Source organism: Ursus arctos, unplaced genomic scaffold (assembly GCF_023065955.2).
Source record: "Ursus arctos isolate Adak ecotype North America unplaced genomic scaffold, UrsArc2.0 scaffold_3, whole genome shotgun sequence".
Taxonomy (NCBI): Eukaryota; Metazoa; Chordata; class Mammalia; order Carnivora; family Ursidae; genus Ursus; species Ursus arctos.
Genome location: NW_026622985.1, coordinates 37,906,814 through 37,919,634, shown reverse-complemented (window position 1 = coordinate 37,919,634; position 12,821 = coordinate 37,906,814). Strand labels below are relative to the sequence as shown.

Sequence of the window (12,821 nt, the reverse complement as noted above, 5' to 3'; positions counted from 1 at the left end):
TAAAAGATTTATTTATTTTATTGGGAGAGAGCTTGCCTGCACATGTGATGGTGGGGGGAGGGGTGGGCAGAGGAAGAGGGGGAGGATAATCCTCAAGCAAACTCCCTGCTGAGTGGGGAGCCCACCCAGGGGCTGGAGGCCAGGATCCTGAGCTCCTGACCTGAGTCTAAATCAGGAGGGGGGGGGCTTACAGACTGAGCCACCCAGGCGCCCCACCCTGCCTGTTTTCCTATTTGCATCTCCAAATAGTTCTGCTTGCTGTTTCCTGTCACTAAGCTGTTCTACTTCTTGGGGCTATAGGTTCTTCCATACCACTTCCTGTTGCTTTCCGTATTATCCCTTTGTGAAGAGTCTCTATCCTGCCTGCTGAACTGTACTTCCTTGGTGGCCCTGCCACTGGCTCTCCTCCTCCAGGTGGTGTCCGGCCCCATGTCCCAGCCACTCCCTGTCTTTCATCTCAACACTCTAATTAATGGGATTGGGTCTAACATGACAGGTGGAAAATGTTATTTTTTTCTTTCTAAAAAACACAAAATGTAACCTAGATTAAGCTGCCTTTTGTAGCTCTGTGGTTCTTTTTAAAAATTTATTTAAATTTAATTTAGTAAATATATACTGTATTATTAGTTTCAGGGGTAGAATTTAGTGATTCATCAGTTGCATCTAACACCCGGTGCTCATTACATCACGTGCTCTCTTTAATGCCCTTCACCCAGTTACCCCACATCCCTCCACGCACCTCCCCTCCAGCAACCCTCAGTTTCTTTCCTATAGTTAAGAGTTTCTCATGGTTTGCCTCCCTCTCTGTTTTAATCTTATGTTATTTTTCCTTCCCTTCCCCTATATTCATCTGTTTTGTCTCTTACAGTCCACACAGGAGTGAAATCATATGGTTTATCTTACTCTGACTGACTTATTTTGTTGATTAGCCTTGCTAATCAATGTTATGCTAGGCATAACACCCTCTAGTTCTGTCCACATCATTGCAAATAGCAAGATTTCATTCTTTCTGATGGCTGGGTAATACTCCAGGGTGTGTGCTTGTGTGTGTGTGTGTGTGTGTGTGTGTGTGTGTGTGTGTGTATACCACGTCTTCTTTTTTATTTATTTTTTTTATTATGTTATGTTAGTCACCATACAGTACATCCTTAGTTTTTGATGTACTGTTCCATGATTCATTGTTTGCGTATAGCACCCAGTGCTCCATGCAATACGTGCCCTCCTTAATACCACCACCGGGCTAACCCTTCCCTCTACCCCCTCCCCTCTAAAACCCTCAGTTTGTTTCCCAGACTTCTTTTTATCCATTCATCTGTTGATGGGCATCTGGGCTCTTTCCATATTTTAGCTATTGTGGACATTGCTGCTATAAACATTGGGGTGCATGTGCCCCTTCTGATCACTATGTATCTTTTGGATAAATAACTACTAGTGCTATTGCTGGGTCATAGGGTAGTTCTATTTTTAACTTCTTGAGGAACCTCCATACTGTTTTCCAGAGGGGCTGCACCAGCTTGCATTCCCACCAACAGTATAAGAAGGTTTCCCTTTCTCCGCATCCTCACCAACATCTGTCATTTCCTGAGTTGAATTTTAGCCATTCTGACCGGTATGAGGTAGTATCTCATTGTGGTTTTGATTTGTATTTCCCTGATGCCGAGTGATGTGGAGCATTTTTTCATGTGGCTGTTGGCCATTTGTATTCTTCTTTGGAAAAATGTCTGTTCATGTCTTCTGCCCATTTGTTGATGGTTTTCTTTGCTGTGCAAAAACTTCTTATCCTGATGAAATCCTAATAGTTCATTTTTGCTTTTGTTTCCCTTGCCTTTGGAGACATGTCTAGCAAGAAGTTGCTGTGCCTGTGTCCTCTGTGGTTCTTAAATGATTTGGTTTTGATGGGTCAAAAGAAACTGAATAGAGAACGACTCAACTGAAATGAAAAAAAATTTTTTTTAAAGATTTTATTTTTTTAATTTTTTATTCGTTTGACAGAGACAGCCAGCGAGAGAGGGAACACAGCGGGGGGAGTGGGAGAGGAAGAAGCAGGCTCCTGGCGGAGGAGCCCAATGTGGGGCTCGATCCCAGAACACTGGGATCACGCCCTGAGCCGAAGGCAGATGCTTAACGACTGCGCCACCCAGGTGCCCCGGAAATAAAAATTTTTATATTCCCTTCTGCAGGGACCAACAACTTCTAGTTCACTTACTCTCAAATTTCTAAGGGCATATGATCACTTGAGAATTTATTAAGATTCCACAGACAGCTGTAGATCTTCGGAGGAATGTGAGAACTTTTTAGTATATGCTTTACTTGTTATTTTGAGGTAGGTGGTCTGGGGTCTGCACATTGAGACAAATTGCTATGATGAATTAGAGAAATCCACCAAAGTTTTTTTTTACTGTTTAAGGCAGGAAAATATGTGATAGAGACTGTATTTATTTTCTGATTGATCAAAAGGCTGATCACAGGAAGAAAAAGCAGCTTCCCAGAACCATGCAGGGCATTGTTTGCTACCTCATATAGACTGGTGTACAATGCAGTCATTTAGATAGCGAGTAAGGGAAATTCCCCATGTGTTTATCACCTGATAGGATGCCCTAAGCTCTCTGTCTGTAGCAGGAAATGAAGAACTTTACTTTGCAGTTCACACCACTAATTTCTGATGCAACTTGGCATTGTACTTAATAAAAGGAACGATTCCTAAGAAGAATGGGATATACACACACACACACACACACACACACACACACACATATATACTTTAACTCCAATTTCAAGTCACTATTGGAGGATTTTTGAGCGAATTCCTACTTGGTGATTATAAAAATTATGAAAATGGAGGGGCTTAGGTGGCTCAGTCTGTTAAGCATCCAACTCTTGATTTCAGCTCAGGTCATGATCTCAAGGTTGTGAGATCAAGCCCTGTATCAAGCTCCGTGCTAGGGATGGAGTCTGCTTAAGATTCTCCCTCTCCCCCCGCCATGCCCCTCTTTTCCCCGGGCACACATGCACTCTCTCTTTCTCAGAAAAAAAGAAAAGAAAAAAAATTATTAAAATGGTACTTAGAAACATAATGCTTTTCATTAATAACGTTCATTCATTCATCATTCAAACATTTATTGAGCATGTATTTTTTGCTAGATAATGTACTAATAAACACAGGAGAAATAGCCATGAACAAAAATGACAATGTAATTCTGGTGACCACAAGGAATAAAAAGTTGAAAGTATTCGAAGAGTAGAATCTAACTTAGAAGGGGGTGAGTAGAGTGGAGAAATGAAGACTGGGGAGTATTTTCGTCTGATGAAGAGACTTTTTTTTTTTTTTAAGATTTTATTCATTCATTCGACAGAGATAGAGACAGCCAGCGAGAGAGGGAACACAAGCAGGGGGAGTGGGAGAGGAAGAAGCAGGCTCATAGAGGAGGAGCCTGATGTGGGGCTTGATCCCATAACACTGGGATCACGCCCTGAGCCGAAGGCAGACGCTTAACCGCTGTGCCACCCAGGCGCCCCCTGATGAAGAGACTTTTAAACTTTGATCTTAAATGTGAATGAGTTAGGTTAACAGTGAGGGTGAGATCTTGGTGCTTGATGGGAGTAAACAGGCCTAATCAAGGATCAAAGAAAGCCACTGAGGAAATTGGGAGGGAATCAAGAAGAGACTGGAGTGGTGATGGAGACCACGTACCAGAACCATGTGCATTATGCCAGCTCATGAGCAGTGAAACACCACTAAGCAGGTTGGAGGTGAGGAATGGTGGCTTGATGGTTTTGTTTTGTTTTATATCTAAAAAGGACAGAGAAGCTACTATATGGAGAATGGATTGTAGGGGAAGAGCCATAGAAATGAATGCAGGAGATGAGTTAGGAAGCCATTGCAATAGTCCATGTAAGGAATTGTTGTGGATGGTTCTATGGTGATGATAATGGAATCAGAAAGAGTAAATCTGAGTCATAGTCTTGAACTCGGTAATTTATTAGACACGGAGGCAAGAACCAGGGAAGTGTGACCAAGTTCTCCAGGCTTGATCAACTGAATGGAGGGCTGTATATTTTACTGAGGTTGGAAACACCACTAAGGCAGTAGTGTTCATGTAGAGTTCATACATTTAGTTCCTGTTGAGAGTGGGTCAACCAAGTAGAGCTGTCAAATAAGTAATGTAGGACTTCGGAAAAGTTATGCATAGACACAAATGTACTGAAGTCCTGGGAATGGATGGACTCACCTTGAAAATGAGTAGAGATGAGGGAGCCACTAGATAGGTTGCTGAGAAGGGAGGGTCCAGAGAACACAGAGAGCGACCGTCCTTTGAAAGGAGAAGGACATTTTTGCCAATATGAAGGAGGAAGGAGAGGGAGGATAAATGCAGATGCAGGAAGATTTTGAGAGATTTTTCTTTATTCATAGGAAGACAAGGGCTTGTTAATGGTTTCTGTTTTCTCCGTGAAGTCAGAGGCAAGGTCATCTGCTGAGAGTAAGGAAGATGGAAATGAGATCAGAGGTGTGAGGGGAAAAGAGAGCATTGAAGTGCAGTGCTTTGAAGACGCATGCCAATGTTTCTATTTTGCCTTTTCCCAGATGGCTGCCAGCTCCTCCTGGGGCCAACCCAGCCCTAAGGCAGCTGATGTCTATATCTTTTACAGAAGGATTTGGAAAGTATGTGTTGAGGGGTGCCTGGGTGGCTTAGTCGGTTGGTTGGGTGTCTGAGTCTTGATTGTGGCTGAGGTCATGATCTGAGGGATTTGGAATTGAGCCCCAGAGTGGGCTCCATGCTCAGTAGGAGGAGCCTGCTTGAGATTCTTTCCATTTCTCTCTGCCCTTCCCCCTGTTTGTGCTCTCTGTCCCTCTCTCAAATAAATAAATCTTTTTTTCAAAGAAAAAGTATGTGTTGATTTGGTTTAGTATCCTCAAATTTTTACAAGGCTCATATTTATTAAAGAAACTCCTGACACACTGTTCCTTCACTGCCTAGAATGCCTTCAGTGCACTTCAGGGTTAATGCTGCTGAGAATTTTCCATGCAGAGTGTGTCACACGGCTCTTTTCTTGCTGAACACACCTGCCTTGAGAAAGTGACCTTTGACTTTAGACCAAGCAGGAGGAAGTTGCTAAAGAACATCCACTGGAAGCTTTGAAGTAGGCAATAGGATCAACCCATCTTTGTTGACTATAATGGTTGATTTTCCATTTAGGTAAAGGCCATAATGGACTTTGCTTTAGTGTGAATTTCACTGAAACTGGTGCTGATACCTAAATACACTTATGTTCTGGTTCTCCCAGCATCTTACCAAGCTGAAGAGTTTCATAGTGAAACTTTGATGATTATGTTTAATAGCAGCTGATAACTAGTCATGATGTGACTTGATTTGAAGCCAAATCCTGTAAGTAGGATTAATGTCCCTGTCTGTTTTTCCATCCCCAGTGCATATTTAACCAAATTATCCTTTTCCCTCTTGATTTTATTTACTCATTAGCTGTGTTGTAATGAAGATCCACAGTGACTAATTCTTCAGGCCCACAAGGAGGTTGAGATACATCAGGGCTGGTGTGAGGCTATCGTATGGAACAGCTCTTTTCTCTTAAGCTGCCACTGGAGAGGCACAGACTCACACTCTGCCATTTAAACAGGAAGAGGAGCCTCTTAAGGTTGGTAGAATGGAACACCATGGAAAGGGTTATGAAGAGAATAACGCTGGTCCTTTGATGTGATGAGCTCTGTAGCAGTCTAAAGAGAAATAACGACTTCATGTACTGAAGGTGAATTCATGGAAAACTACTCAAGGATGGTGAACAAACTCATCTTTTTCCTACATAGTTGTTTTTCTCCCACCACTCACTTTTCTCCAACCCAATGTTAAAAGGGAGAATCTTAGTTTTTGTGCATTTTTCTACTTCTAATATAATTTCTTTTGCTTTTCTTCACTGTGAAGTCCTAAAAGTTACCTCATATATGTCTGTTTTCCAAAACATTCCATTGCTTTCCTTAATATCTTTAGGGCCTGTATTTTGTTATTCTCTCAGGGATCACATCACTTTTTTAATTGCTCACATTCAAACACTCAAACTTCTACCTAGTCTTTTCACCAACATCATAGTTCCTCCATAGGAACAAAAATGCAGTCTAGAATACCTGAGTACAAATTAGCTTAATATGTTAAAATAATATGAATATTTGCCCTTTTAAAAAAAAGAGAACCACATTAGAAGGAACTCACAGCCATCAATATTAGTGGGCTTTAAAGTCCTTGAATTTGTTTCATGGGATCTTTCAGGACTGGATACTGTGGCCACATTCAAGGTTCAACTTGACTACATCCAGAAACTGGGTTCTTGTTTTCTTAAACACACGCTGGACAAACTGAGTCTTTGGCCATGTTATATACTCTCTTCCAAGGGGAAGGCCTCCAACCCTCGCCTAAGGTGGAACTCCCACCATGAGTAGAAGGAGCGTTGGTCTGGGAGCCTGATGAGCACTGTTCAAGTCCTGACCCACCATGGCTACCATGTGATGTCCATCAGTGTCATCTTCCTTATCTTTAATGGAGAGGAAACCTACTACCCTTCTCATAGGTAGTTGTGATACTCCATGGCACTTTGTACTCAGCTGCTTTTATAGTATTTAGGAAAACCTGTTGCAATTTTTTTTAATATGGTCATCTTTAAACCTTGACTAGAAGCTCAAGAACTGTGGTTTTCATCTATTTATACACATTTTTCTAGCACATCGTGGATACTCAAAATATTTTATGTATGTATGTATGTATGTATTTTAAGGAGGCTCCAGAATGTGGGGCTTGAATTCACAACCCTGAGATCAAGACCTGAGCTGAGATCAAGAGTTGGATGCTCAACTGAGCCACCCACATGCCCTCAAAATATTCTTTTAAATAAGCAAATTCAACTTAACCACCGTTAAGATCTATATGTAAAGCCTTTCTCTAGGTGCAATAGAAATGCCAAAATAAATAGAAATTTAAAATCTATTTTGGGAGATGGGAAAACAGCTAACTACACAGTGTAAAGTACAAAGATGAGATCATAGAGATGCTGAAGAATTGTTGGAGGGAAAGGTTAATTTCAGTGGAAAAAAAACCTGAGAGGGATTCTTCAAGGAGGAGCATTTCAACTGGCCTGAAGGTTGGGAAGAATTTGGGAGGTGGAAACTCACAGGTAGTGTTGTGAGGTGCAAGAGCTGAACTCAGAGGAGAGAGAGTTTCCCTACCCACTACCATGTAGAGGAAAAGAATCAAGGGGAATTGAGCTGATTTGTGACATTTAAAACTCTTAGCAGAAAGCATGAAGGTTTGCCATTTATAATTAATAGAATAAGTATCAGAAGTTTCTCTTTGATCAGATTTCAGAGTTCAAGCAAAGATCTAATAAATAATTCATTATTCCTAAGTGTTATCTTCATTTGTAAGTTTTTCTTAGATTGAGTAAACACATAATGGAACAATAATCATTATCTTTTTTTAAAAGATGTTTTTAAGGGAAATAAAGGCAGAATGGGAAGACTTTTCTGCTTAATAGAAGTGAAGAAAATATATAATTTGGTTCTGATAATTTGACTCATTTTAAAAAACAAAGAGTGAAATATGGACATTAAATATCTAACTGTGCCCCAGAGGCCAAATCCTTGGATCTTTTCCGTTCATGATGGAATTATAGTTCTTGGTAATTAGGGAGGAAGACTCACTCTTCCTTCTGTCTTATCTTCCCTGCCAAGCTTGGGCCCACACAGGCCCTAAGCCAGCACTCTCGGAGTCAGGCAAAGAAGTCTCTCTGAGAGCTTTATGAAGCTATCTGCATTCTTTCCAAGCTCAGCAGTACACAGGTTTGGTACATCTGGCCCAAGGGCAGTTCGAAGACCACGGACACATCTCCAAGAACTCAATCATCTTCTTTCCCAGTCCTTCTTCAAGTAAAGCATCTAAAGAGCTTTCATCCTCAGGTGGCCCAACTAGCCCCTCACCCTTAGATTAGGGAATGCGTTGACTGGTGTCCTTTGACATAGGTTGATAATAAAAATGCTTTATGTTACAGAATCAGAGATGAGGCAGTGTGAGAGAAAGACTTAGAGTTTAGAGACTGTCAAGTAGCAGATCTCAAAAGTAGGGGTCCTCAAAAGGACATTATGAATAGGATATAGATCATAGATAGTGATGTAATAAGAAGGGAAACTTTCTGTTCCAGGTTAAAATAACACAACATGAATACCCTTTCCAGCAGTTACAAGGGCCTAAAGGCCTTTGGATCGATCCTCCAGCTTCCCAGTTTGACCCTGCTAACAATCCACTCCTGTACCTTCACAGGATTGCTCATGGAGCCAGAATGGAGAGGTGAAGGAGCCTAGAAGAGTCCCTCCCCATACCTTCTAGGCACCAGCAACCAACAACTGGGTGATGGAGTATAAAAGCTCAGCTGTCTGCTTCCGGGTGGAGAAACAGTGAGGTATAATTTCTGCTCTCAATCTCCCTTCAGGATCAGGCCAGGCCTGAGACTTCTTCCGTGAAACATCATCTTTGCTTCACTTGGTTCCCTTTCCAATCCTTCTCCTCCTCCTCCTCCTCCCTGTCTTTTTGAGTAGCATATCCTTAATAAGCTGCTTGTGGCCAAATTCTTGGCTCAGGGTCTGCTTAAGGGAGAACCTCATTTAAGATATCATTATCACATAATCTGGGAAGAAACTCCCCCTGCCCTTAGTTTGCAAGAAAGAGAGATGTTTCATTCATTAGCAAGATGAGCTGCTATGAAAGTTAGATTTATGTCTTCTACCCTGTGAAAATAAATCAGAAAAATGGTAGCAGTATCACCAAATGGATCTAAAAGGATAGTAAGCATTGGCTACAAAGTTTCTGAAGCAGAATTTCAGAGTACAAATATATCCTACTTCCCTTCTTATTTATTAAGCCCCGCATTAGGTTTTTCCAGGTTACATTGGGTTGAAAATGAATGGGCTCAAGGAGATAAAAAGATGGCCTTCCTCCACAGGTAAATAACATAAATGTATCTCCTGTTGATTTTTGACAGGATAATCTCTATATATCCTGCCAGTATTCTATTTAAAATTGTTCTGCGTGACTGCTGCTATTGCCCGTAAGGCTAAGACAACAATGTCCGTAGTAACCAGAGCTGCTTCCAGTGCTTCCGGTGGTCTATGGAGCCATCATGGAGCAGTCTGAATACTAGTAAGTCTCAGCTTCCTGTCAGGAACAGGGAAAAGAGAAAAGTGATTCAGGAGGACAAAATGTCATCGTCGAGTTTGAATTAATCTTAAGGAATTATGTCTAGATTGACCACCTGATGGTGGATGGGGGATACAAGAGAGGAACACTCTCATTTTCAGATCTTAACGATGGGGGCTAACATACACACATTTCATCATCCCAGAAGCCCTCATCATCTTTCCTTAACACTTCTTACACATAGGATTAATATCTAGTGTTGATTTATTTGTGTAAGTTTTATGTTTCTGTCAATTGTGGGGGTTTTTGTTGTTGTTGATGATGTGTTTTATTCTGTCCTGTCTTACTGACTAGCAGACTATTTTCTTTCTCTTTCCAGACTTCCCACAGAATGAGCTTCAGGAGTGTCTTATTCACTCCTGTGAAATAGATGATTACTGTAAAATCATATTTGCTTCAAGGTTTATAATTTGAATTCTTTCTTATTTACTCTAGAGTATTTTGATATTTAAGGAATGCTGCAGTGACTTTTGTTTTAACATATCATGTTGAATTATGTACAGAAGTTTCAAGAGTTTTCTGGGTAGCAGTCTTTTTTATGCAGTCTGAATTTCATCAACTGGGAAGCTTGATTTTAGATGTACTGACAACAAATATTGATTTAGCGCCACTATATATTATCTGAGTCCTCCTTACTTTACTTCTAGAGATCTAGGAATAGTTGTCTGGGTCCCAGCCACTTCTTCTGCTGTGAAAGCTAAAAGCCATGTATCAATTCCAATAACACATTCAGGGAAGGTGAAAATGAGCACAGGGAATGTTTTTGATTCTCTGTGATTGACTTGTAAGCTTTGTGCCGCCCGGTAACCCCAACTACTTTCTCCTCTGTGTTCTCGCATAGTTAAAGCAGTCCCTTTTATCCAGTTGTGATTGACTGGAATTAGGGTAATCTCTCAGCCTCTATTTGAAAATCCTTAAAGTTTTAAGACTTTTACTTTTGTCCAAAACACATAAACTAAGCACAGGGCCTTGGGTGTCGTCTAACAGATCTGCTGTTATAATGGATTTAGACAGAAGTTTGGACTTCTTGTCCTCCTCTGTAGGATGACCCTGCCTGGTTTCTAATCTTTAGGGCAAGTATCCATAATTCAATAAAATAAGGATAAATTAAAGAGATTTAATTGAGGTGCAGAGATTCAAGAATACCTGGCCTCGAAATTCCCTTTTTTGGCCTGTTTCCCAGAGCAGGCTTATTACTGCTCATGTTGAGAGCTTGCCAGAGTTTTTGCAATGGCTGCAGTGGCTTCTCAGAATTTAATACTTTTAGGTGCTACATCTTTTATTCTTGGTCACTTCACAGTATTGTGGGTTTGAGCTTCTGGTATTCCAAAACTCATAGCCCACTCATATTGAGAAATTGCTATAAGGATAAAACTGAAAATTGTCTCCTTGAACTAATATTCAAGCATGGATTGCTGGTTAAACATGGTAGATTGACAAAGGCATTTGTCTCCAGTCCCTTCTTAAACTGGGATATGATTAAAATGGAGACGATAAAATAATAAATAACAGATGTCAAGAAAATTTTGGAAGATGAAAGTATATAGAAGTCTCCTACCTTGTGCAGCCAGATTCTTCTACTCTAGAAAAGCTGAACCAGGCAGGAATGGTCTCAGGGCAACTGGGCACAGCTGAGGACTGGGTTGCGGCACATCCAGAAAACAGATCATTGTGAAGGTCTACATACTGAATAAGGAATGCCTTAGTTCTTCTCTCCTGCTTGGCATTAATAGCTCTAGAAGTCAGATTAATGCTTAAATAGAAGATGTGAGAAAGAAATGAGTCCAAGACAAAGATCTTCAGTGACTTGTAAGTGACCCAGAAAAATGGTGAGTTTCTTGTTTGGTCCACCTGCAGTAAAGCCCAGAAGTCAGCAAACTCTGCCCCAACCCAGGAGCTTTCCATTGTGATTTTTAAATATAAACAAATCCACCAAGATCAGCAGGCCTTTGAGTAAAGCCTTCAGAATGAAAAACACAGGCCCAAAGCAAAGTGGGAAGGACAAGGCAGAGGGAAATTCATAGGAAATAGAAAATGCAAGGAGCATAAGAAAATATTAGAAAAAAGCCCAACTATCCTAATATTGCCAAAGAGATGGAAAGAGATTTCATTTTTAAAAAGAAGCAGGATAAGAGGTAAAGGGGAACATTCGAGAAGAAGAAAAGCTCCTGGAAATTAAAACAGTGATGGAAGATAAAATTGAGGTAATCTCCAAGAAATTAGAAACAACACTACAAACAAAGTGATGAAAGATAGAGAAATTGCTAGTCTTGGACTGTATAGGAAGAAAATCACATAATTTGAAAGTGATGATTTTTGTCTTTTTCTTTCCCAGGATTGTTTCTCTCATTAGTTTTTCTTTTCTTATTCATTGCCTTGGGCTTCCAGAACAACCCTGAAGAGTAGCTGTAGCAGACATCCTTGTTTAGCTCCTGACTTAAATAGCAGATACTTCTTATCTGGCAAAAGATGACTCCTTGTATTCCTGACTTATTGTTTTTAATCTTGAATGAGCACTGAGTATTACAAAATGGAGATTTACAGGGGTGCCTGGGTGGCACAGTCGGCTAAGTGTCTGACTCTTGATCTCAGCTCAGGTCTTGATCTTAGGGTCATGAGTTCAAGCCCAGCATGGAGCCTACTTATAAAAAAAAAATGGAGATTTATAAATCTCTGTCCAGAAGAGTAAATGGTTTTTCTCCTTTATTTTTAATTTTTTTAAAAGATTTTATTAACTTACTTGAGACACAGAGAGAGAGAGAGAGAGAGGGATAGCAAGAGAGAACATGAGCAGGGGCAGGGGAGAGGGAAAAGCAGGCTCCCCGCTGAGCAGGGAGCCCCATGCAGGGCTTGGCCAGGACCCCAGGATCATGACCTGAGCTGAAGGCAGACGCTTAGCTGACTGAGTCACCTAGGCGCCTGATTTTTCTCCTTCAAATTTAAACCAGTATTGTCTTGGCCCAGGAAAAAAATAGGGGAGTGAGAGAGTGGAATAAATTGTAATACACATGTTTTACTCAATGATATTATTTAATATAAAAAATTTGAAAGAAGCACAACCTTAATCATGGTGAAGTCACCGCAATTTAATTATTGCTTGTTCTTAGCATCATTTAGGAATGAGCTAATTTGATAAAAGATAAATAATTGCCTTTAGCCTAATTTGTTAATCTAGTTAATTTATTTAAATAAGTGTGGTGATATTTTGGCAGTATCAAAAGCACATTAAAATGAAATTAAAAAACTATCTTAGGGTAAATTAATAACTTTAGTTTGGTAAGAAAAAAATGAAATTGTCTTGTATTTGACTATGCAGATAAAGCAACTTACTGATTGTATGTATATTTTTACTGTGTAAACAGGCTGTGTGTGGATACCAGTCCCCCACTGTGAACTGGGAAACAGATCTTTCAATGTGTGGAACAGAAGAGGCTTGTGCTCTGAACCACCTAGAACAGAAAATGAAGATGTGAATTAGAACGTAAGTACTCGATTTGGACAAAAAGTTCTATTTGTAAGATTCCTGAGAAGAAATGCATTGGTGTGGTAAGAACCCTGGACTCTGTAGCCAGA

General features: G+C 40.4%; 1 long non-coding RNA gene across 1 annotated transcript; it reads left to right on the top strand.

The window, feature by feature from the left end:
* The first annotated feature begins 5,481 nt into the window (after window positions 1-5,481).
* Window positions 5,482-12,821, top strand: LOC130542097 (uncharacterized). Its single transcript, XR_008956405.1, has 3 exons — window positions 5,482-5,649; window positions 8,316-8,454; window positions 12,611-12,821. It is a non-coding gene; the product is annotated as an uncharacterized LOC130542097 (long non-coding RNA).